Here is a 23037-nt window from a genome sequence, read left to right as displayed (position 1 = left end):
CTGCAGGATGTACCAAGTATTGCATTCCTAATTCACTTTAAAAGTTTTGGGATTCATCAACATATTTATATTTTTTATAGGTAACTAAGTACTAATCGTTTCAGACTTTAACTGCCTTTCTATCAAGATCTGCCTTTGACTAAAATGTGATTCCCCACAACAACTGTTATTACATTTAAAAAGAAAATGAAAGGAAAAGTCTCTTAAATTAAGTAAAGAAGCATTCTAATGAATTTGTATCTTAACAGGTGCTTTTTAGATATTTATTTTGCAAGGTCACATCGCCCCCGTGTGTACACTGTCAGTAAGAGCCAGACACAACAGGTTGAGTACATACACAGCATGGAATGAAATCACATTTTCAGGCATTAAATTTATCATTCATTTATTGAAGTGAAAAACAAACAAGTCATTTCTGCAGCAGAAAAAAACATCTGTATGTGTACAAAAACAGTAAAGTTAATTCTAAAAAAAATGCTGTAATTCAGCATTTGTTTAATTCAGCAATTGTATATCAGTGTTAAAGGCACAAAACAAGTGTAGAAGCTTAGTGGGTATAGGAGAGCAGTTACACCGAGATACAGAGGGCTAGTCAGACCGCAAATTCAAGTGCTAATAACAGAGGAAAAGTGTCCATATGTTATTAGTGGTCAGTAATACTAATACAGATGCAGAAAACTTATTAATTCCCAGGGGCAATGTGATCCTCATACCCGCATTGGTAAATAGTGTTTGTTCATTTAAAGCAAGCCAACTGATAATATTTGTCTATATAAGGCTAAACATTCACACGACAAAGTGATAAAACTCTGCAAGCATAGATTCTTCTGGTAAGGCAGGAGGCACTACGCTGCAGGCCAGTAAAGCTAGTCTAAACGGTACACCAAACCCGTACACCCACATGACCCTTTTTTGTTTCCTCTGGTATACGGCCCTGGTTAGACCATTTACTGTGTTTTGGCCCTGGTCTGACAGAGCACACCACTCCACTCTTGGGCCCCCTGAGTGTGCCAGTGTCCAGTATATCAAAGGTCTGTCCCGGCACACAGGGGAAGTCCAAAAACCCTCTGAGAAGCAGCTGGTCCACCACTTTTAGCATCCATACTGCATGCACCCCAACACAACTTGGTAGTTAATTTTCAGCATGTTATGTTTGTGTGTTGTTGACATTTTAAGACTCACCAACCCTGAGCAAAGTTTCTGTCCTAGCAGAGCGGGACCGAGTGCAAAGGGTAGTACAAATACGGCATCTTTTAAATACGATAAAAGGACAGATCAGTAATGTACAATGTTTCCCTTCTTTCACTGGGACAATGATCTGGGTCTAAATGTTGATGGTCCCATGAATGGCTGCTCTTTTGGAGCTTTCTTAGAATTGTGGTCCCCTAATACTGTATCGGAAGTATCCTTCTATAAAGACACTTAGTGGTTCCCCTAAATACGGTATCTGAAGTCTCTTAATATGATTTAGTGGTCCATATACTGTATTGAAGTCTCTTTGATATAGACCTTAGTGGTCCCATACTTACGGTATCTGCAGTCTCTTTTATATAGACTTAGGGTCCCGTAATAGCTGTACTGAATCTCTTTTATATAAGCCTTCGTGTCCCTATACGTTCTGAAGTACTCTTTTTATATAGACTCTTAGTGGGTCGCCCTAATCTGTATCGGAAGTCTCTTTTATATAGACCTTAGTGGTCCTAATACTGTATCTGTAGTCTCTTTTATATAGCCTAGTGGTTCCACTATGCTGTATCCGAATCTCTTTTATATGACCTTAGTGGTCCCCTAATATTTGACACCTTGACCATTTTTGTATAAAACTTGTATGCTACTTACTTGGTGAGCAGCTGGGTGAAACTGTCGGATCAATGTCAGAGGGTCCTTGAAGATTTCTCCATTCTCCCAGCCGCTATGACTCAACTGAATTTCAGAACATTTGCATAGCAGATCAATATTCACTGTACCTCGGTTGTGGCATGTTGTACATTAATGATACATTAGGGCAGCAAGCGTATGCCTACGTTCCTTCTCCCAGGAGAATTTTTTTTTACTTTTGAGAACGTCACTCAACGCTTTAATAGCTGAGATAAAGTTTGACTTGTTAAATGAATGTACCTTGTGTACTGAAGGTTTTAAATTGTAGAGAAAGGCAGCTTTAGCCTCTTTCAACAACGTAGTTTAGAGACAGTCCACTTCTAAAACAGTTCTACTCACTACTACTCCCCCCAAAATCCGGGTTTGTGTCATTGCATTGCACTGGCCATTCGAAACTGGTAAGAAACTGGTAGGAACTGGTAGGAACGTTTATGTTCTTTGACTGCAAAAATCCCTTCGGGTGGAAAGCGCTCATGTCTCAACACCTACCCTGTCAAACAGTGACCAGTGTTTAGGATAGGTGCCATTGTGCTTTTGTACATAAATACATAAAAACTAATTATAAACCCTTTTTGAGGTTCTGAACACAGAGGTATCACAAACATGAGATCACCTCCAGGTACGTGGATGCCATGCAATGACAATGTCTTTGGGTAGATCACGAGATGTCACTGGCGCTGTCGAGTACATCCTCAAGTCTCTTCAGACCGTGGAGGAGGTACAGTGGGTCTTTAGTCACATTACATAAAGATAAATTATTCAAGTAAAATGAAGTAGCATTAGAGAGAGGAAGCAAATCCGTTTAGGTGTATCTGTAGATTGAGCCATTTTTCTAATTGAAATCAAGAAACCTTATGCATATAGACTAACTTGAGGGGGTGTCAGTATTCACAACATGCTTCCTCCTGAAGAGCATGAACAATTTCATCCTAATCCCACGTACCGTGTAGAGTACCAGTTGCCCCAGTCATCATAATGATCTCCTGTTTCATCCCAAACAACGTCATCCACCTCCTTCTTCCCTCACCTCTCGAGAAATAAAACCCAACTGAAGAAACCATATTCAAAAGCGAGAGTAGGAAACATTCATTTTTGCTTCTTACTTTCCAGAATGTAAGTGAGTCCCGCATTCCATGATGCAGAAAGCCAGTTTGATTAGGCAGTTGTTTCTTGCCTAACAATGAAACAAATACAAACATTACTTCAAACACCAAAGTCGCTTAAAGAACGTTTATCACAAAAATCACAAATAAAAGTAGGACTTAATAGAGTTGGTGGTGATGATTAATCACCGATTATAAAAGCTGGATTTTTGTGATAACCTATGTCATTATAATTGCAAGGAGTTTATTAACTCCCAATTGTGTTTCAGAATTCACAACCTACAAAACCCTGGTGGCTAGCTGACATTCAGGTAAGAGGAGAAATATGTTTTACTGAAAAGTGTCCCTTAACAGTTCGCCTCACTATGAAGCCCAGCTTCAAGCTTCGGTTTGGATCATTTCACACATCAACAGAGACGACCAGACTCACCCGCAATTGAAAATGTAACAAAATTGTCCAACATCAACTCGTCGTCTTCTTTAGTCATGCTTTTCCCTGGAATTAACAACATAGAAAAATTCAACAAGTAACACCAATATATTTAGTTATCTTATCATTTAATTTGCTACATTAAAATCCATGTTGGACGGAAAGTTGACCTAAGGTTAAACATGCATATTAACTCGCCTGTCCTGTCTAGAGAAAAATGCAAATATGCACAATATATTTGCAAAATAGTCTCGATATCGATAACAACATAGTGTATGTTGACGCTACTGGTGCTTCCAACAAACATTAACACACCATGAGATGTTTGATAATAATCAGCATCACGTGGATATAATGACTAAGAAGGTAATATAGAAAACAGTACAAACAGTCTGGAAGTTCATAAAAGACAACTTTACTGTATGCGTATTTAACAAGGCAGGGTAAACACCACTTATGCCAAAGTACGATTACGATATCCAAAATCTAAGACAATATTATCTCATATCACGATTTAATATACAGGGGAGACACTATTTTATCTCTCACTATGACTCTAGAGTCACCAACTGACCTCCAAAGAAATTGCTGTCACTCTCTCACTTTCTCCATCATCTCTCACCCTCCCCAACATCGAGCACACACACCAAAAGCCCCAGGTATACTACAAAGTCTTTGCAATGACCCTCGGGAAAACCACAACCAGCCACCCCCCCCCCCGCCCCCCCCGTCATTACTGGCGGTGAGGCAAGAAAAAAACACTGTTCTCAACCCCGACAGAACTCCGAAAGGGTCACAAACGTAGTAGAGCACACACCGTCGCGACAGCGTGGAGTTTTCGCACAACATGAAACGCACACAATAATACTTTCCAAAATTCTTCTAATCTAATCACACTAGGGCCTAACCGTGCCAGTCTGATTGTAGATCTGTGTGAGGAGTCTGGGGACGTCGTCGCCGTTTTGCATGGCAGATTCTTTTCGGTCCTTAATCCACTTAGCTCCATTGTGCGCAGCAGGGCGCAGAGCTCCTCATTTACATTACGAATGGTCGGTTGTGTCAGGCTTGTACCTGGAAAACGCAAGATTTGAGATCGGTATATAACATCATCACCGCACAAACCCTTACAAATTTGAAGTCATACCTCAAAGAAGGATGTCCCTGGCTATGTAGAGTCATCCCTTTCAGACCGTCTCAAGGCGTTAGGGAAAAGGGATGATACCTCTTCAGTCTAACTCGCCCTCCCAATGCACCGAGAGTTATGAGGAAAATAGATAGTTACAACTTCCAATACCGTTTATAATATATACTATATATTTTAGATATATAACTTTTGTCAAAACTGGTGCTTTTGTCACATGACAAGGAAAACGTTTTGGATCATTACTGCTGTGGAGACGTGAAACAGCTATTAGCACAATACCTGGCAATAACATCAAGGTAAAAGAGTTCATGAGGTGTGACATGCTGGCCTCGTCATGTTATCAGCGAATCGTGTAAGAGTAGTACTCAGTTTCTATTGCCCTCTCGTGTAAGATGACGGTTATACCTCTCAAATACCTGGAAATGTAGTAGTTTGTAGAAAGGGACTAGACGGGACACCACACACACTTTATATTATATTAATATATTTATAGTTGGACAATGTTCTCCAAAGAAGACAAGACAAAGATCACCCACAATTCTAATACCGCATCTACAATGATTGCAAACAATGGATATAAAATGAAGGATGAGCAAATAGTGATTCCATCTTTGTGTTATTAAAACTCACAAGCTGCTGAACGCGGGGTCCATGATGCGCGCGTGTTATGACCACTTCTCATGATCTGTTTGCTGTTAACCCCCCCAGGCCCTCACATAGGAACCTTGAAACGGACATGGCAACATTCAAAATAGCTATATAAGGTTAATATATTCGACATAACAAACAGTAAGGCGAAACAAACTACAAGGGGGCGATATACACATACTAAAACACAAGTTGTTTCGGTCATGCTTATCTCAGAATTTTACATGTTACACAGTATGAGCGCTTACCATGATTGTATGAAAAAGTATGTAAAGTATAACTAATATGACTCTGGCAAATTACCTCTTGAACCAAACAGGCTGAAGATTCGGTGTAGAATCTCTTCGGATCTTGGGGACATGCAATCCCTGAAAACAGAGCCAATGCAAGAGGAATATGAAGGACAGGTGTTTTAGCTGCAGACATCGTTCTTACTAGTTGTGTTTTTGTTGTTTCTCGCTCCTTCATGTTATTTTTGCTTTGGTTTGGAGATAAACATGGAAGGATTGTGGGAAAAGTGCGTGTCCTGTGTAGGTGTACTTTTCTGTATCCTCTGGACCATGTGTTGCACTTTTGTTGGCTGTAATTAAATAAAAAAATTTGACAAGTTGTTTGTGAAATTTTGGATATATGCGACCCGAAAGGACATAGAAAAAATTAGGCATTTCATGATGCACACCTTTAACTTCATGTTTTATGTGCAATATTTGCACAACTGGTGCGTTTTAACACTATAAGTACTGTGTTTACCTTGGTCGTTTGGGCAGGTCACAAGGACGCAAGTAATGCAGAAAGGTTATTCTTGCAGACAGGCCCATATTCTCCGGGCACCTTAATGTACATGTCATACATTATCTTACAGGGAACTATCTAGAGGCACACAGGGTTAAGCACTGTGGTTTACACACTACATCCGTCTTTCAGTCAGAATATAGAAAGACGCCATATGCAGAAAAACTGAAAACCAACGCCATCAAGTCAGGTTCAAGTACATCATAGAACAAACATGAGATTAATCTGACGTGCTACTCCGGAATAGAACAGAACCAAGGCCTGCAGCCATGGTGCCTGGGTCAAGTTTTTAGACTTGCTGCAACGTGTTTAGCTATACTGGTAACGTAACATGGGAACTACGGCGTTTGTTCTAAGTTGAAATTTTTACACTTAATAGTATTATAGATTCACATAGGTACTTACTGTCTTAAATGCAGAACATAATTGTGCTTACCCATTCCAAAACGTGTCGTGATGGTTGTCGGCCTTTACTCATTATCCTTAAAAAAGGTTGGCTGAATTCCGAAGAGAAAAGCACTGTGGACGAAAAAAGAAAAATTTGCCAGTGTAATGTGAAAAAATCCATAATTTAGCTGAATAGCCTCGGCTGAGGTGACAAGAAAACAATAAAGTTAGCGCTAGCCAAATTAAACGACAACCATGATTGACGTGTGACTTAGCTTGTCTCTCGGTGGCCCAGTATTGGTCTATTTCATATGAAGGTGTTTAACTATAAGCAATCAACCAATAGACGATATGAATAATCAGAAAGAGGCAGAAACAAAGCAGTCCACTCAAAATACATCAGAAAAAAATGACATTTTGGTAACCTCAAGCTCAATAGACGGTCAGTCACGTGGTGAACGCTAGACAACTATCCAAAGTCCCGTCTGTACGGCTCGTGACAACTGCGTCATAATGACGCCGAATCACCTTCACCACATTTAAATTATTCTTGTACTCATATCAGTGCAAGTTCGGGCTCCATAGCTCGTGGTTTAAGCAGGTCTGTAAACCAGGGGTCGCCGAGTTTCATCCTCGCTGGGGCCTGCCTGGTAACATTTTTCATTTTCAAAAAAGCAAGATAATTTTTCGTATTAACCCTGGAATTTTCTGTTAAACCGTGGACTCTGTAGCGTTATTGATAAACTGCTACTAAAAAAAATCATTTTTTTTTATTACTAACGTGCTAATGAAATATTCTGATAGGTGAATCAGCTTACCCAACTGTAACGTTAGCCGTTACAGGTTGTGACTATTGGCTCATAGCTGCTAACAGCTAAGTTAGGCTTATATTAATTACGTTAGCTTTAACCTGCTAGCCTTTACAACAATGTTCGTAGCAAAATCAGTCATTGCACGAGTTTGTAAGTAGCCTATCACCATCACCCGGAGTTGTCTAGTATGCTATAAACAGTCTCTATCGGTGGAGGACAGCAAAGTGGGTTGACATGCCAGAACACTAAAAAGAGTATTTTTGATAGATGAAACTTGTTTATACTGTAACAAGAGAAACAAAGAAGAGTTTAGTGTATGCCCACAGTCAAAAATTAACACTTTGTTGAAAAATGCATCAGGAATGAGCCTACAGTCTGTGTATTTCGCTTTATTCAAGTCCTATAGACACAGAGCCATCATTAGGACCTCAGTTTTTAGTAAAGGACACATTTAGACCTGATTATAGTTATTGATTGTTTTAATTTGGGATAGTCTTAAGATAAATGGGGCACCAAGAGCTGCCTTTCTCTCCAATCTACGTTTAAAGTGGCCTGTTTTGTATAAAAACCTCCTGTGTATCATCAGGTCAAATTGGACCCAATTTTACATAATGGTCTATATACGAAATTTGCATTCTTTTAAACCAAATTACCACAAAAAAAAAGATGGATTCCATGCAACGTGCTTGCAAATACAATGAATCACTTTCATTGAATTTCGGGGGTAAATTGAAATGGTTCAACTCAGCATCGTGACCAAATTCTCATCCACTTCACAACTTCCTCGATCTAACTATTAGTCACAAATAATCACAATTGTCTTGACTTTAGGAACTCAAATACTTAGGTATGATCTATACCGTTGAGGGTGGTGACCTAGCCATCCAACAAGTAGTGTAAAACTAGTGGTAGTAGGTGGGATAGTGAATTTAAAAAAAATAGTAAGTCAAATGGAAAAAAAAAGCTATAGTGGTAATCTTTTGGACACAGGGAGGAAACACACCACCGGACGCTAAGTGTGGGTAGGGATGTGTATCCTATCATGAAGGTCTTCCTTCAGAACTTCTCTGACTATCATGCCTCCTTGAATTAAGCAGAGTGATGTGGAACTGCACCTTGCAGTGTAGGTATAACCTGGTGTCGAGTTAAGTTTAGTCAGTGGGTTTAGGAAGTTTTCACGACTTCAAAACTTTTAAAACCAAAATTGTACTGCTATTGCACCTCGAAGTTCAGTCCGTCACCAATCACTTTCAGCAAGGAGGACAGTAATTCCTCCAGGCAGCCTGAAAATAGGACAAGATTGCCAATCGAGTTCATAGAACACGAGATAGATGCACTTCCAACTACATCAGAACCCCCCCCCCCCCCCCCTCGGTTTATACAATTACCTCGTCTCCGGAGCACTGCAATAATTTGTTGCGTACCACTGATCCCACTAGGTCTTAATTAATAGAGAGATGCCATACACAAGTGACAGGCTAAGTGATGCAGTGTGGACATTGTGAATCAAAATTGCCACTTATGTTTGCTCGTGTAATATTGAAACACACATCAAGGGGTTAAACACCTCTGCCATGCTGAAGGGGCTAAAGGCTGTGACCAAAGCACCCCGAAGCACACGATCCAATTTCGAATCAGCTGTGTTATTGTTAAAAAAACAGCCTAAATTATTGGCATTCTGTGCATTTCCCCCTTTTCCCTGGCACGTTAGCCTCCCCTTTTGTAAAAGAAATCCAGTCCTTCCATATGATAAAAAAATATTATTACTGACTTGATTATAGCTAAGTGAATACAGCCTTCTTGGTCAAATGCATGGCTAGAAACAACTTACACCACCCATGTTAAGATTGATTGAAAAAGCGAATACAAAAAACATCTTTTGGAAATTGAGTCCTAATGCCTTAATTCAACAAATCTAGGAAAATTAAAACTTTCAGTACAACCAATTTTCTTTGTGCTTGAATAAGGTATCATAAATAAATAATTGTTCTTCATTAAATACAGGGGGCATAAGTATACACCCCCCTATGTTAAATTCCATGAGAGACAGGCAGATTTTATATTAAAGGCCGTTCTTTCCATGGATCACGGATACTAGCATCCTATAAAGTCCCTGGCTTGGGAATGTAAAGTACATCCCACCACCATCATCACATAGCCTTCACCATACTAGAGATTGGCAGGGTTTTATTTCAGTTAGCTGAATAGATTAAAGATGGTTTGGAAAAAATTTGCAGCTGAAGATGATGCTATGGGAATTCCCCATGCCTATATCTATGTATGGTGAAGTAATGTGTGAGTGGGTGGTGGGGGGGGGGGACTTACAGAAGCAGAGTATCCTGATCAATGAATTAACTGGCCTTTAATAATAAATCTGCTGTCTCTATGGGAATTAACATGGGGGGGTATACTTATTCCCCCTGTATTTTACAGAGAATTATTTTTCTGAACAATACATTATCTCATTCATAAGAAAATTGGTGTCACTTTAAAGTTGGATTTTTCTAATTTTTTGAATTAAGGCATAAGCATCAATTTCCACAAAGATGTTTTTTTTATTCCTCTTTTTATATAACTTTAGCCTGTGTGATAGTTATGCAAGCCTCTGTACTGCTGTCATTTACAGGTTACCCCAAAACAAGATCACATGTCCTCTTCTCAAACTACATCCCTCACCCCTTCTTTAGGCTGACATGAAAGCTACAGTAATGAACACACCGTCATCGGAGCTTCCTCCAGCCGACAGTGGTGATTGCACACAGCCACTATGGGGACTATTTTTTTCCACGGCTGAAATGCAGTCACAGAATACCGCATACACTTCTGGGTGAAAATGCATGTAGTGCATACTCAGTCCAATATTTACGGCAGGACGGGCACGCTTGGACAGTAAACCCGGATTTCTACGACAAATCAGAAGTTTTTGTGTCATGTTGGCGTCTGCAGATCGACTTATGGACAAAATAAGCAAAAACATTTGGGTGATTCAATGATTAGTAATTGGCAACAATTTTGAAGTCTTAGCGGTACTTTTGGGGTTGGGTGGGGGGGGTTTGAAGCAAAATAATAAGGTATGAGGTGACACTGAATCATTTTATGGTTTTGGACTGATTGTTGGAAAATGTTTTGCCTCATTCCCATTTTCTAGCAAAATACTGATATGCGAAGGTTAAGCGCGATGATCAAATAAACTTCCAAACCGTACTAATAATGTGCTTCCATTTTTTTTGGGGGGGAATGTGAACAAAAGTAATCATCTCAAATCTGAAGGTTTTGTTTCTTGAATGAGGTTGTGTGCATATAATTAATAATCTACTACTCATACATATCTGGGACACTCTAACTGCTCTTAATGATAATTAGGGTAAAGGCTTTTTTACGCCAAAGGTTTATTTGTTATTACTATTGTTATTGTTATTTTTGCACTGTTTTTTTCTCTTACTGCATTTTTGAAACCTTTTTGTAGCTGCTTGCTGAATTTCAAGTCATCCCAAAGGATTAAATAAAGGAAGTCCTGAGGTCGAGTCACAGACCGTTGATATTAATAATACATACAGTCTATTGGTCCAGTGTTCACTGAGCCTAGTGTTACATCCATGGTGAACAGGGGGAGGAGTGCTCCTGTCAGTTTCTCAACCCTCATGTTGTCCTGAGGTCAAATTGGACCTGTTTTCAGTTAAAAAACTAAAAAAAATGTTGTCACAAAAATGGGGCTGTCAAATAAGCGCTGAACATGTAAAAAGTGACCAAACATGTCAGAAAAAATGTGATAAAAATGTTGAACCAAAATGGGTTTTTTTCCATGTTGACGGGCAGAAAACACAATGGTTAATCCCGCTTTATTTCATGCTCCTGTGTTGTCTTTCTTCGAACATGAACGGTAAACTCACAAGAACAACTAAATACATATTGGCGGGTTTTCTAAATGTCCAAACATTCCTGCCACATTAAAAAAATACTCTATCCAAGGCATCCCAGAATCCTCATCTGACCAACGTACCCTTTTCTCTCTCAAGGTGTTGGCTACATCCATCCCCCTGTTACCACGCGGCCACTTCATACCTGTACATAGTGTTTCGCAAATAAAAATAATCCTCCACGCTTGTCTGCATTGCTTATCTTAAAAGAGGAGCAATCGTGTTTTGGTCGGGGTCTTTGGCTCGGTCCTAAGTGCTGGAGGCTAGGGGCCGTTTGATGTTGTTTGGCTGTGTCTGCCGCCTCATCCAACTGGTCTGCAGCCCCTCTCACGGCCAACAGGTATTGTGTTGGCTGCTCTTTTGATTATATTATCAAGGAGAGGGAGCGAGAGAGAGAGAGAGAGAAAAGAATTAAGACCCGACACTGGAACGTGAGTAAACAAAATGACGAGTTTGTAAGAGTGCTGGTTCATCCAAAGAATGTCAGTATTCCGACTCCTCTGGGGATATGGATGTCAGTTTGGGTTTATGTGGGCTGGAGAGTTGTTCTTGCTGTAAACACTGCCTGTAACTCGGGCAGAAGAGAAAAGACATTTTGCGACTCCACATTCCAAAGAATAATATTGTTCTTTACATCGAAACGCTGTACCGCGAATGGAAAGCAATAATGTCAATCTCAGTCCCCACTGTGCTCCAGGCTTATATAAATATCTCAACACCATTCGGCGGATTGCTTTAACCCCTTGTGTGTGTCTTCCTGTTGACCCGTGTCACGTTTTGTTTTTTTAGGTCAAGTGTTTTGGAACAGTTTTTTTGTTTTATGATTTTTATAGTTTTTTGTCATGTTTGTCACTATCTTTTTCATTCACTTTTTTTTTTTTTTTGTCCAATGCCATAAAATTGATAAACGCACACATTCAGTCAGAGTAGATGACGTGATTTTGCTGAGTATTATATGAGCGTTGTATGGAAACCATCCATGTCATTGTTTGGACTTTTGTTGAAAGAAACCCATTTGTCGATGTTTTAAAATGGTGTACAAAAAAATTTGACCCAGGACAACAGGGAGGGTCAAATTTGGACAGACTTCATGGTCCTGGAGGGAGAAATCCTACACTCTTTGATGATACTCCTTTTATAGCACCATCCGATCGGTCAAAAGTTGATTTGTCCAGTACAATTCCGTGCGTCCTGATCCCATACCTAGCCACAAAGTAACATGGGGAACTGGAATAACTCGCGTCTCATTCATTAACTGAAAACGCAGAAACATCAGATAGCTTGGACCGCCTGTTTAACTATAGATCTTTAAAAGTTCCAGTACGGCGGAAATGACAACAAGATCAAGTTCGCGGCTGGTTCGGCCCTACACTTAACAAAAACTAAATTCATCTCCACTCTTGGATGTTCTGCCTTTTTATGATGGGAACTCCACTTTGAGATTAGTCTTGTTGGACCTGTCAGAACAAGGCCTTCCTCTGGTCAGGGAATGGGTAGTCAACTCCATATAATCCATAGACCGAAGATCCACTGGCATTCTAATAAGTCATGTGAGGCGAGCAGCGTGAAGAGGGTGTGTGTGGGTTTGTGTGTGCAAACACAGCATGGGTTTGTTACCTCAATGCAAGACGTGTGTGTCCATGATGGTCAGTGACCCTTGTCAGTCTCTGGGGGTGTATGTTGGGGGTCTGGGGTTACCTCAGACCAAGTTGGATCTGGAAAGAGGAAGTTGTGTGGGTAGGGGGTAGGGTTGGGGTTGGGGTTGGGGGGGGGGACTTGAAGGGCCATGCTGTTCATGCCACAGTACACCAGAAGGAAATCTCCTGTTCCTGCCGACTACAACAAAAGTAAACAGATCTGCAACCCCGCCGTAGCGCTGGGCCAGGCACTGGCCACCAGTCGCTATAACTAAAACCGATGAATCGCACATCAGCGTGCGATCGTCCCAGGCTGAAATGTGAAGTTCACGGGAGCGGCCTTCAGAATTTCTTAGATGGTTATGGTTAATCCAGATTTTTCACTTTTGTGCTGTGAACAATAATCCCGCTAAATGAATGCAATGGGCCTGAATGGGCTTCTGGTGTAACCACAGTGCACTCCATCAGGGACAGACCACAGCCCTCCAGGAAACTGGAAGTTATTGCACCGCCCGTTTTAAATGCATCCGCCGGGAACACTTGATCCATTCAAATTTCAGATAAATCTTTTTCGCCACGGAGTTTTGAAACTCTCCATCATCTTTTAAGTTCTCAAACTACTCATCTGTTCTCTCCTCTCTGTCTCTCTCTCTCCTCTCGGCTCTCATTTCCTCTCCCTCTCTCTGCTTTCTCATCTGAACACAGCATGCGGTTTATTTTTAATCTTTTTTGTTGTATTATCTGTATTCCCGGCAGCATGTGTCAACATGTGTATGGCTTCCCGCCACTCACCACTCCTCTGTAGTCCACTTAGGAGTCACTGAAGGACCGTAGTAACCTACCAAGCTTCCTTGGCGTTACACAGTGGTACTCACCACACACGGATGATGGATGATGGATGGCTAGAAGATGGATGATGGATTGGCTAGTTATGCACATTAGATAGTACTCTGTGCTATTATTGTGTTCCACTTTTGACCTAATGTTCTACTGCTGAATGCAAAGCACGGTTTTTTTCTTCCCACAAGTGAAGGATAACACCATGACCTACGCAATTAACGCTTCTCTCTAAATGGAGAGAATTGGATTGCCTCAGGCCTGATGGATTTGCCATTACCCCAACCTTGAACGTTCTAATCTCAATGCTAATTTAATCCTTCTGGGAAAGGATATAGCCTCGACAAAGAGGGAGAAATAGATCAACCTAGATCGCACAATGGGGGACGTATGACAGGGAGTGCGGTGTTAGTGAGAGCTTCAGGGGCTTCAGAGGTTTCAGCTATGGATTAGACTGTTTCCATCTGGTTGAGTGGAACCTTCTGTGTCATTGTGAGCTCCAGCTGGTCTTTTCTGGAAACCTGGATTTGAAAGGATTTTGCAGCCCAACACCCCCGCTTTCTCTCTTACTCCTTGTCTTTACTTGAACCCTTAGTCCACCGACCACAGCTGAAAAAATAAATCACCGGAAAATGTGTCCCTCTTGTGAATACCAGACAAACCTATTTGTAACTCTCGAAGCATGTATGGTTTAAAAAGAAAAAGAAAAAAAAAGAGGCTTGTCGTGTTTGGTTGTTCAGAATCTGACACGAAATGCCAGAAAAACAACGTTGGGTTGAGAAACACAGGCGATAAAACTGAGTGAACGCTAGAGGAACGGGGCACTGGCTCGCTGCTCACAGGTAGGGCCCTCCTCTGAAGATCTCATGCATGACAGCTAATTGACCACTCCCTGCGGTCGCTGCTGTTAGGATTGTTGATTGCGGAAAAGGAACGTAGAGGAATCAATTAGGCCACATGGGCTACCGCACTAATGTCATCAAGGCAGACACTAACCACAAACCCACAAATGGTATTTACAGATTTATTAAACTTGAGCCCCACAGCTTCCACCGACCGCTGTGGGAATCAGTCACGTGAAAACAGGGGACCCCTTTAAGGGTCTGACTACTGGATTGATTTAAAGAACTGTACAAGGGATTTGACTGTTTGGGGGATATATGGGTATTCCTGTCTGTGTTGGTGGGAGTTAGTGAAAGTATTGATACCACGCTTAGCGCTTAGGTGGTTACTTAGCTTAGCACAAAGACTGAACAAGCTTAAACAAACATGCTAAAGCTGATTGTGAGAGTGAGTGTACTTCTTCTGGCGCAATAATACTTGTGTTCTAACACTTAAATGTTAATTAGGAGCTTTAGAGGAGCTGGCAGGCACAATTTTGTTTCCCCTTGGGAGACGAGGTGGCGTTTCCACGGTTCCCGGCTTTGTGGCTAAGCTAAGCTAACTGGTCTGTTGGTGTAGTTTCATATGTACCATTAACCAGAACATGAGAGTGGTTATTAAATCTTTACCATCTCTCCACAAATGCAAATAAGGCTTATTCCCAAAAGCCCTGTTATTGGTTTTGGACTGTATGTTGGATAAATGGGCAGTTGGACAATAGTGATTATTTCACTATTTCCCATTTTATAGAACAAAAGACTGATCGATTCATTGCGAAGTGAAGCGCGAATGAAACAACTCAGTTGCAGCTCTAATAACACATGTGATTTTTCCTTGCTAGTATTCTGGTATGAAGGAAGTTGCAGAATGTATGTTGGTTTATGTCGTATTTGAAGGTGAAGCTGAATGGTCTGTCACACAGGTTTAGTACATGTCTCCTAGTTGGCGTCTTTAATATTTGCCGGTGCTGCAAAGGAAGGAAGTTACCATGTTTGCACTTAGAAGGAAATGCTTGCGTGGACGGTACCTGTCTTGTTGCAGAGGAACGTGTACTGGAAACGTTTGGTAATGTCTGCAAATAACGAGTAAACTACTCATGTTGAGTTTTAAGGAATTTTGACTGGAGAGTACAAGAACACAAATCGCATGTTGGCTCCCTCTGCCAGTATCTAATTGTGGGGAAAAAAAAACGAAACGACACATAACAGTCAGATGATGATGCAAGGTCTTTATATATTTTTCAGCTAATTGCAAGACATATTGATAGAGCCACTGCAGTTACAAAGTAGAATGAGCACAGACTTGATGTTGCTGTAGGAAGGATTGACGGCAAGTGGTTTCCCCTTTTGATAACGGGTTGCCTTATTTCCAGATTCGTGCACATGAGTTATGAGACATTTCAAATATTCAGAACCTTTCAAAAAAAAAATCAAACAGACAAATAAATTACTGTACAAACACCGTAACATGTAATACTAGATTCAGAAATCACAAAAAATATCCGATGCTTTCCTCAACGAAACAACTTGATATACTGCACTATCATGGAAAACATGCAGCCTTGCTGGCGAGTTACCCTTCACAATTGTATACCAACTACACGCCACAATGGCAACATGATACTTTTGATATATCTTATAAGTGCCTTCCTTTAAAATTGGTGATTCCAAAATGTAATGGTGTTTGCATTTACACTCTGGAAGTCACGAATTCCTGGAAAAACAGGTTTGGATGCGAATCATCCATATGAAATTAGAATGGATAGGAACAGATAGCAATTCCTGGAGTCACCAGGTATTAAAATGTAAATTTACATGACTACATCGTTATGTCCAATACTTGCACATACCTAAGGGGTATCTGCCAATGGGACCATTCCATGTGGCCTTTAAAGGTGTAAGCCAGGGTAAGGGCTCCAATTACTGCTTCTGGAGGTTTGTTTGAGTAGAATGGCCTTTCTATGCAATCAGTCTTTGATGTCATATACATAACCAAAGACCTAAGCCCTAGCGCAAATGACATCTTTCTACTACAACACTGCATCAACAGTTGTTCACTTATCAGGGTTCCCCACTGCTCTCTGAAAACTGCACAAAAAACATGATCTGTCCATCGTTACAATCTGGTTTGCTCGTCCAAAACCTTACCATGAATCTTAGGCCAATACACTTTTGACTAGTTCCAAAGGTTCTCTGCTGTCGAGGAAATGGAACACAATTTGTTAATCATGGTCCAGTAATGTCCCCGCTGAAGACATTGTGTCAGAGATTCTATGAGACAATCTACGTCACTTAAAAACACTTCATTTTTACCTATATTTGACCGTAGGAGACTTAGATGGAGGCTGGATTTCACAGGTCACCAACAGTCTGATGTTTAACTCTTTGGCACCCAGTCACATATATCTTCATGGCTTTGAAAATGTGAGGAATCTCAATCTGTGTGACAAAACTTTGAAATCAAATGTGCTGTTTGCTGCTAATGGACTACTATCTTCATTCTCACGAGCAGCTCTCAATAGGACGCAGAAGTTTACAATCTTTTAGCTACCTCTCTGGTTGATGATCCCAAATTCTTCCAACCCACTTAATCTACTAATTTAGTGTCCAAACGTGCATTGAATCTACAATTACTGTGAATAAATGTGGCATCTTTTGGGTTAACCGATGTCCGTGTTGTGGTCCCTAATTACCTTGTAAAAACTGAAGGATATAATTGTTAGCAGACACGTTGGGAATCTGTTGAATCTGTCTCCATGCATGTGTTTGTTTCATAACTATAACCATCCACATGTCATCAGTTCCTAATGGGAAAACCCTACAAGAAGCATAACCAGGATGCTTTACATTTTTGTTTCTATTGTCATCACAAGGCTCCAGGGAGCACTGCAAAAGCCCAGTTAACTCATCTTAACCACCCAGGAAGTTGTAACAATATAAGAGAGAGAGCTCAATGTAACGCCAGAGTGGCACAGGTTGGCAAGCGATAGGAGAAACACGCATTTTATGTTTTTCCATTCTTGTAATTCAGTTCAGTTGAGGCCTAGATCAGGCACATGTGCCAAATCCTAACTTGAGACATGCCAACACTTCCTCATCATACCTTATGCCCCAAAATCTCCCAACCACAAATGTGTCGGTTGTGTGAAATTGCCAACCTCAAAACTTATAAATGTATGATGCATGGTTTAGATGTAATATGTCATGACTTTAAAGTGGCGTCTCCTCTCAATTAGGATTGGCCTTCTGACTTCGCCGAAGTAAATAGTTTTGGCTGTGGTTCCACTCAGTATCTCCTCTGCCTCTTCCAGTTCGTTCATGAACCCACGTCGTCATGGGGTTTTCTTGGCAGCTCAGTCCTATGATTTGGTGGGCCGACACCGATGGAAAAGATCCAGCCCTTGCACAGGATCCAACGGCGCACATCCCCCTTAAAGTGCAGCTCAGGTGGAACTCTGTATGATCAGGTTCGCGGCTGCACCTTTCCCCCGTGTGATCAGACCGCCCCGATTCACCATAACAACAATGCTGCGCTGCTGATAGAGTGGAGGAATGCCTGGAAAGTGTTGAGCGTATGATGCAGCACGCGCTTGACGGCTGTAGATGTACAAGGCGCGTCGCTTGGGGCCGCTGGCGTCACGAACGGAACTGCCGCATGCTTCTCATCGTAGACATGACCTCAGCGTGTACCCCCCTTCAGAGGGTTAGGAGCAGGGCAGCTGGCAGCTCAACCTGACTTGTGGAGTGTACCCGTGGAGGAACTCACTTTACGTTGAGCACTCTCTCAACAGTCGTCACATCTGTTGGAGTAGGGCAGCAATACACATGAAATTTTAATACCAGTATTGAGAAGCCAGTTTTACATCCCTTGTCAATGGGGTACACCGTATACCTACACACTACAGATACATTCTGACTGAGTTCCGAGCTGTAACAATTCCAAAATGTTGCTGTACAATTAAGTCTCAGAAATGAATGTGATCAATGCAAACATATAATTGTCTCTGTTTAGTCAATTTCAAATATTTTAGTACTTTTTTAAAACAAAATTAAGTTTTGAATGAATCAGGATCCATCTGTTGTTATATCGCTGTCATTGACTCCAGTAATGTAAATAACACAAAACACAGCGCCTATAGTAAACAGACGCCTCTTTTAGATATAATTTCTTTTTGATAACCGTATCCCCTCACCCCCTTGACATATTTGTTGCTAAACATTTTTTGTATAGGGTCAAGTGCCAATAACTAAACATTAAAATAAAACATATAGTCCGACCCATACTCAAACATTATTACAATTTGGAACATCTTAACTAAACAACAATTACGAGACCAATAGCCTAAAGTTAGCAATTAATGGGGTTTTATCAGAACCGTGATGATTGTGATTGGTAGCTTTGGTAAAAATTTGGAACCTGACAGTACACAGTTAATGGAGTTTGATCACTTAAGCGAATGAAAGAGTTGTTATAGAAACTTATAAATTAGAAAAAAACGTAACCTGTCCAAAATGGCTCTGTGCCAGTCTCCAGCGCGAAGGAAAAAGGGCTCGAAAAACAGTGTTGACATCACCTAAAGAGAGAGGAGTGGTACAATCAGCTGTAGTTTGTAAAAAATCGCTGAGACAGCAGAATAATATATTAAATACTTTGCATCTGTTTGTTATTGTTATCTTATGTGGATATAACCTCACCAGGAAAGGCTCCAGGTTCACACTAGAGGATTCTGTCCAGAGTGCCGGAGTCGCCACAGGACTTGGTCTTCTTCTCTCACCGCTTCCACATGTCCACAGAACAGGGAGACCAGGGAGAGTCCCCTCGTGTTCTGTCTCATTCTCTGGTGGAAAGGATGACAAAATTCAAACTGCATGTCAGTTGCCACAAATTCCGCCGTTTGCTGCGTTTTTTGCTCATTCAAAATGGTACTTGCACTACTATGAAAACAGTCTTGATTCACTATGATTTAAAGCACAATATAATTGACGTATGCAACAAAAAAACTACAGAGACATTATGAGAAGAAGGCACAATGAAAGATGGAATGAAATGTACCGTTAAAGAAGGCTCGACATCATGCTTTCAGGCACAAATGGTAGATTTATTGTTTGGGCAGCAGCTTCAAAGGGTTGATTGGATGAGGAATACCAGGGGGAAACCCTGGAAAATCAGAAAAGCAAAGTGAAAAATCAGTCGAATAGATCAACGTTTCTGGGACTGTCTCCGTCGATAAAAAAAAATTACAATTTTCTCCTTGGCAACCTTTCCCATGCAAAGCCCATATGCTTTTTAAAAAGCCTCAGTAAAAATTAGAGAGAGGGAGATGCTGTGGGTGCTGTGGCTGTCAGCCTCCGCTACTGTTTCCTTGTGTGTCATACACTGAAAACCAGTCATCTGAGTAAAGGCGAGGGGGTGCAGAAGCAAATCCCAGCTTGGGTGTAGCGAGCACCAAATTGTACTTGTGGGCGCTGCCAACTCGCATGTGGCCATAAGGAATGAGGTCATCAGGAGAGTCTTAATTCAGAAGAAGTAAGGCAGCCATACTTGATTATGTAGCCGCGTCTTTGAGATGTGACCCACTAAGAAGGCATTGTTGCCCTTTTCTGGCTCGACTGCATCGCACAACGTTGCAGCAGATACATTCTTATATGTTGGCTTAAGGAAAAGGATAAAGAAGTTAAAAAAGAGTAGCAACCAGCTACCACATTTTGAGAGTCAACAATATATAATATTTACCAACAGGAGAGTTTTGTGCTTCTACAACAACCTTCAAAAACTTAAAAAAAAATAAATAAATAATACTTGGCTCAATCATGTACGGCTTTGTATCTATGGGACATTTCTCGAAGAATGAAAGCTAAGTGTGCTAAAAGCCAATGCCTGGCTCTGAGCTAAGCTAGGACTAACACACCATTGGCTACTCACTGCCTAGCCATCAGAATTTTCTTTCTCCCTTCTTATTCTCTCGTTTCATTAATTCTTCTCTAACTCATTCATTATGTACACCATCTCTTTCTCTCTACTATTGATACCTTTACCACTGAATAATGGTCCGGCTAGCTGAGACAACACATGGGTTCCCACCAGAGAAGGCCAGAATTAAGGGGGTGGGGGACAACGGCTGTAGAAGTATGTGCAGAGGCCCTTGAAAGCCCCCCGAAATTCTGAACGACGTCAAAAGGCCGAGCGGCAGAGGGCGTGAGGGCCGCCACAGTCTGAGAGGGGAGGGGGGGCATGGGGTTCCAGGGAAGGATGAACAGGGCCGGCCGAATGCTGTACATTCCGTGTTCCAAATTGCCTCTAATTGTCCACAAGCAGAGGCGGTTTGTCCCAGGGAAACAGGCCGGGCCTCACGCTGCCATTAGCGACGCGCATCGGAACCATCTTCAAAAGGCAGGCCTCTGACGACAGCCTGGCCAGTGTCGGCTTCAAAGTGCCCATAACCCAAAATGTTGCTGGTCGAGTGCTCATGCTGCTTCGCATGTGGCATTGCTTCGTTATCTTGACTGGAAAGACAGTTACATGCAGCTTACTAAGTCCCTCGTTGTGCTCCTCCAGCGTCTCTCTCTTGCCTTCTATCATTCCAGAATCCATTATCTCTTTCTTTTTTTATTGGTGAATTCCCAAATTGTTTCCATACTTTCCATTTGCATTTTTTTTTGCGTTGGTAAAAGCCAAGGATACATTTTGCTAATTTTTTAAAAGCAATAATCAGTGTGGATGAAGTCATATTTAAAATAGCTGTGTGATGTCTAGCAGACGGTGAGAGTACCAATTGCGCGAAACTTACAATAGCTAGCTCTGCATGGATTCCAGCCTTCATTCCAAAAGCGTTATCCCAGTCTCGCCCACTCCCGCTGGGTACGGGCTATTCATGCAGTAATACAGGGAGTAATCCTCCCTACTCTCCTCGCCAGTTTCCCCAGCATGGACCGGCCGTTGCTGTCCCCTCCTGAATCGGTGTCCGTGTAGCTACAGAATAGGGGCCAGAAAAGCTTCTTGCCTCCGAGCCACATGCACAGTGACGAGGCGAGGAGGAAGAGGAGGGTAGCAGTCTGTTTTCCTTGGCCAGGCCATCTCTACCTCACTTCGGGGGTCGTCCAACACCTCAATGGTTACATTACATAGAAAAAGAGGAGCGTTCTGTCAATCTGAAGTCACCCATGAACAGTCATTGGGGGGTCAATTGATATGATCTTGGCGACACAATTTTGAGGGAAGCAGGCCAACGCTGTTATAATTTTAAACTAGCAAACCAAGATACCATTACAGCGTGATTTGCAGAGAAACCTTAATGACTATTGACAGTGAGTAGAAAATAAGACCATACCACATACAAATTGAACCTGTCCAGTACAGATGACTGGACTTGCGGTTGCCTGCAATCGGTCAAAACAATGTCAGCTGTTAGGCTGAGTTACAACGCTCTTCCAAGGCAATCAACTCATCAAATTTGGTGAAGAGGTTTTCGCAAGCGAAGCGCTGCAAGCTCTAAGTCAGCCAGCCAGAAGTGCGCATGGAGCATTCAGAACCAAACGATTCCTATCAAGGAGAGAAGGGAATTATTCTAGATGAACACATCTCATTACTCTTAGATAATCCGAGATGCCACAGTACTTCCAAGGGCCACTTCAGCTGAGCGAGATCCAGGCGGAAACGGAGAATACTGGGGAAATCTTTTTGGTACTTGGTGACATTCATTTCACAGTAAGGACGTTAAGGGAAGGAGGAGACTGTAATGCTTCTCAGTGCCGGAGATGAATATTCTTTCAGTCAGAGTATGGTACATCTGTTCGATATGCTACATGAAAAAAACTCATCAGCCCATTTTAATCGGTTTATGGCCGGCATCATTATGTTAGTTGCCTTATGTTTTTGCCCCTCTAACCACATCCTGATTACACTGGGCCAGAGGTTGCATGAGATAAGTTAACAGAAAACTTTTGGGTCACAATTTAGAGGAGATTGATGAGATTAATGGATATAACATTATGATACAGAGCATCTGTTACTCCCTGATTACACTTTAATGTAACTAGTAGCCCACACAAAAAAGAATAAGATGGGTTGATAGATTAGGACAGAGAGACCTGTTGATTTTGTTACACATTAGGAATAAATCATTTTTACACACTAAAGGCACAATGTTCTCCTGCATGAAAGGTAATTCAACACAAAAACTCAAAAGCTACATATCAACAAAGGGTGGTGACTCCCCAGACCACCGTATGTTGGGGTGTGTGAGTTGATGGAAGCATGCCAGGTTGAGAAGTTCTGAGATCCAGATGAAAGGTTTGGTCTCCTCTCGGGATTCAGGCGGTGGAAGAATTCCAATGGTTAGAGCGGGTGCTGGGGGGTGGAACACCTACATCGGTGGTTTTGGGGCTCAGGCAGGGACTATGGGACAGGTATGCTGCTCCAAAGCCTCAGGACATAAGGGACTCCCCAACGCTGTGAATCGGGTGGCCATGGGCCTGTTGAGTCAATTACGACGGAAGATTAAGAGTCTAGTGCAATCTAGAGGAGTGGTTTAAATGATGAAAGAACTACAGGAAAAAGGGGGGGCAGGAAAT

The 23037-nt window shown here is 41.6% G+C and overlaps 1 protein-coding gene and 1 long non-coding RNA gene across 2 annotated transcripts in view; both read right to left on the bottom strand.

Annotated features, from left to right (window-relative positions):
• Positions 1 to 6021, bottom strand: part of LOC116706513 (uncharacterized) — a 32365-nt gene extending 26344 nt beyond the window's left edge. Inside the window, exon 1 of the long non-coding RNA XR_004336258.1 lies at positions 5954 to 6021. This is a non-coding gene — a long non-coding RNA (uncharacterized LOC116706513). The remainder of the gene's footprint in view (positions 1 to 5953) is intronic.
• LOC116706702 (cholesterol 24-hydroxylase) overlaps positions 1 to 23037 on the bottom strand; it is a 136259-nt gene that overhangs the window by 50033 nt on the left and 63189 nt on the right. The gene's annotated exons all lie outside the window — the stretch shown is intronic.

The sequence above is a fragment of the Etheostoma spectabile genome, chromosome 18, assembly GCF_008692095.1.
Source record: "Etheostoma spectabile isolate EspeVRDwgs_2016 chromosome 18, UIUC_Espe_1.0, whole genome shotgun sequence".
In the NCBI taxonomy this organism is placed as follows: Eukaryota; Metazoa; Chordata; class Actinopteri; order Perciformes; family Percidae; genus Etheostoma; species Etheostoma spectabile.
The sequence above is the reverse complement of the archived record's forward strand: the minus strand, read 5'-3'. Positions and strand labels throughout refer to the sequence as shown.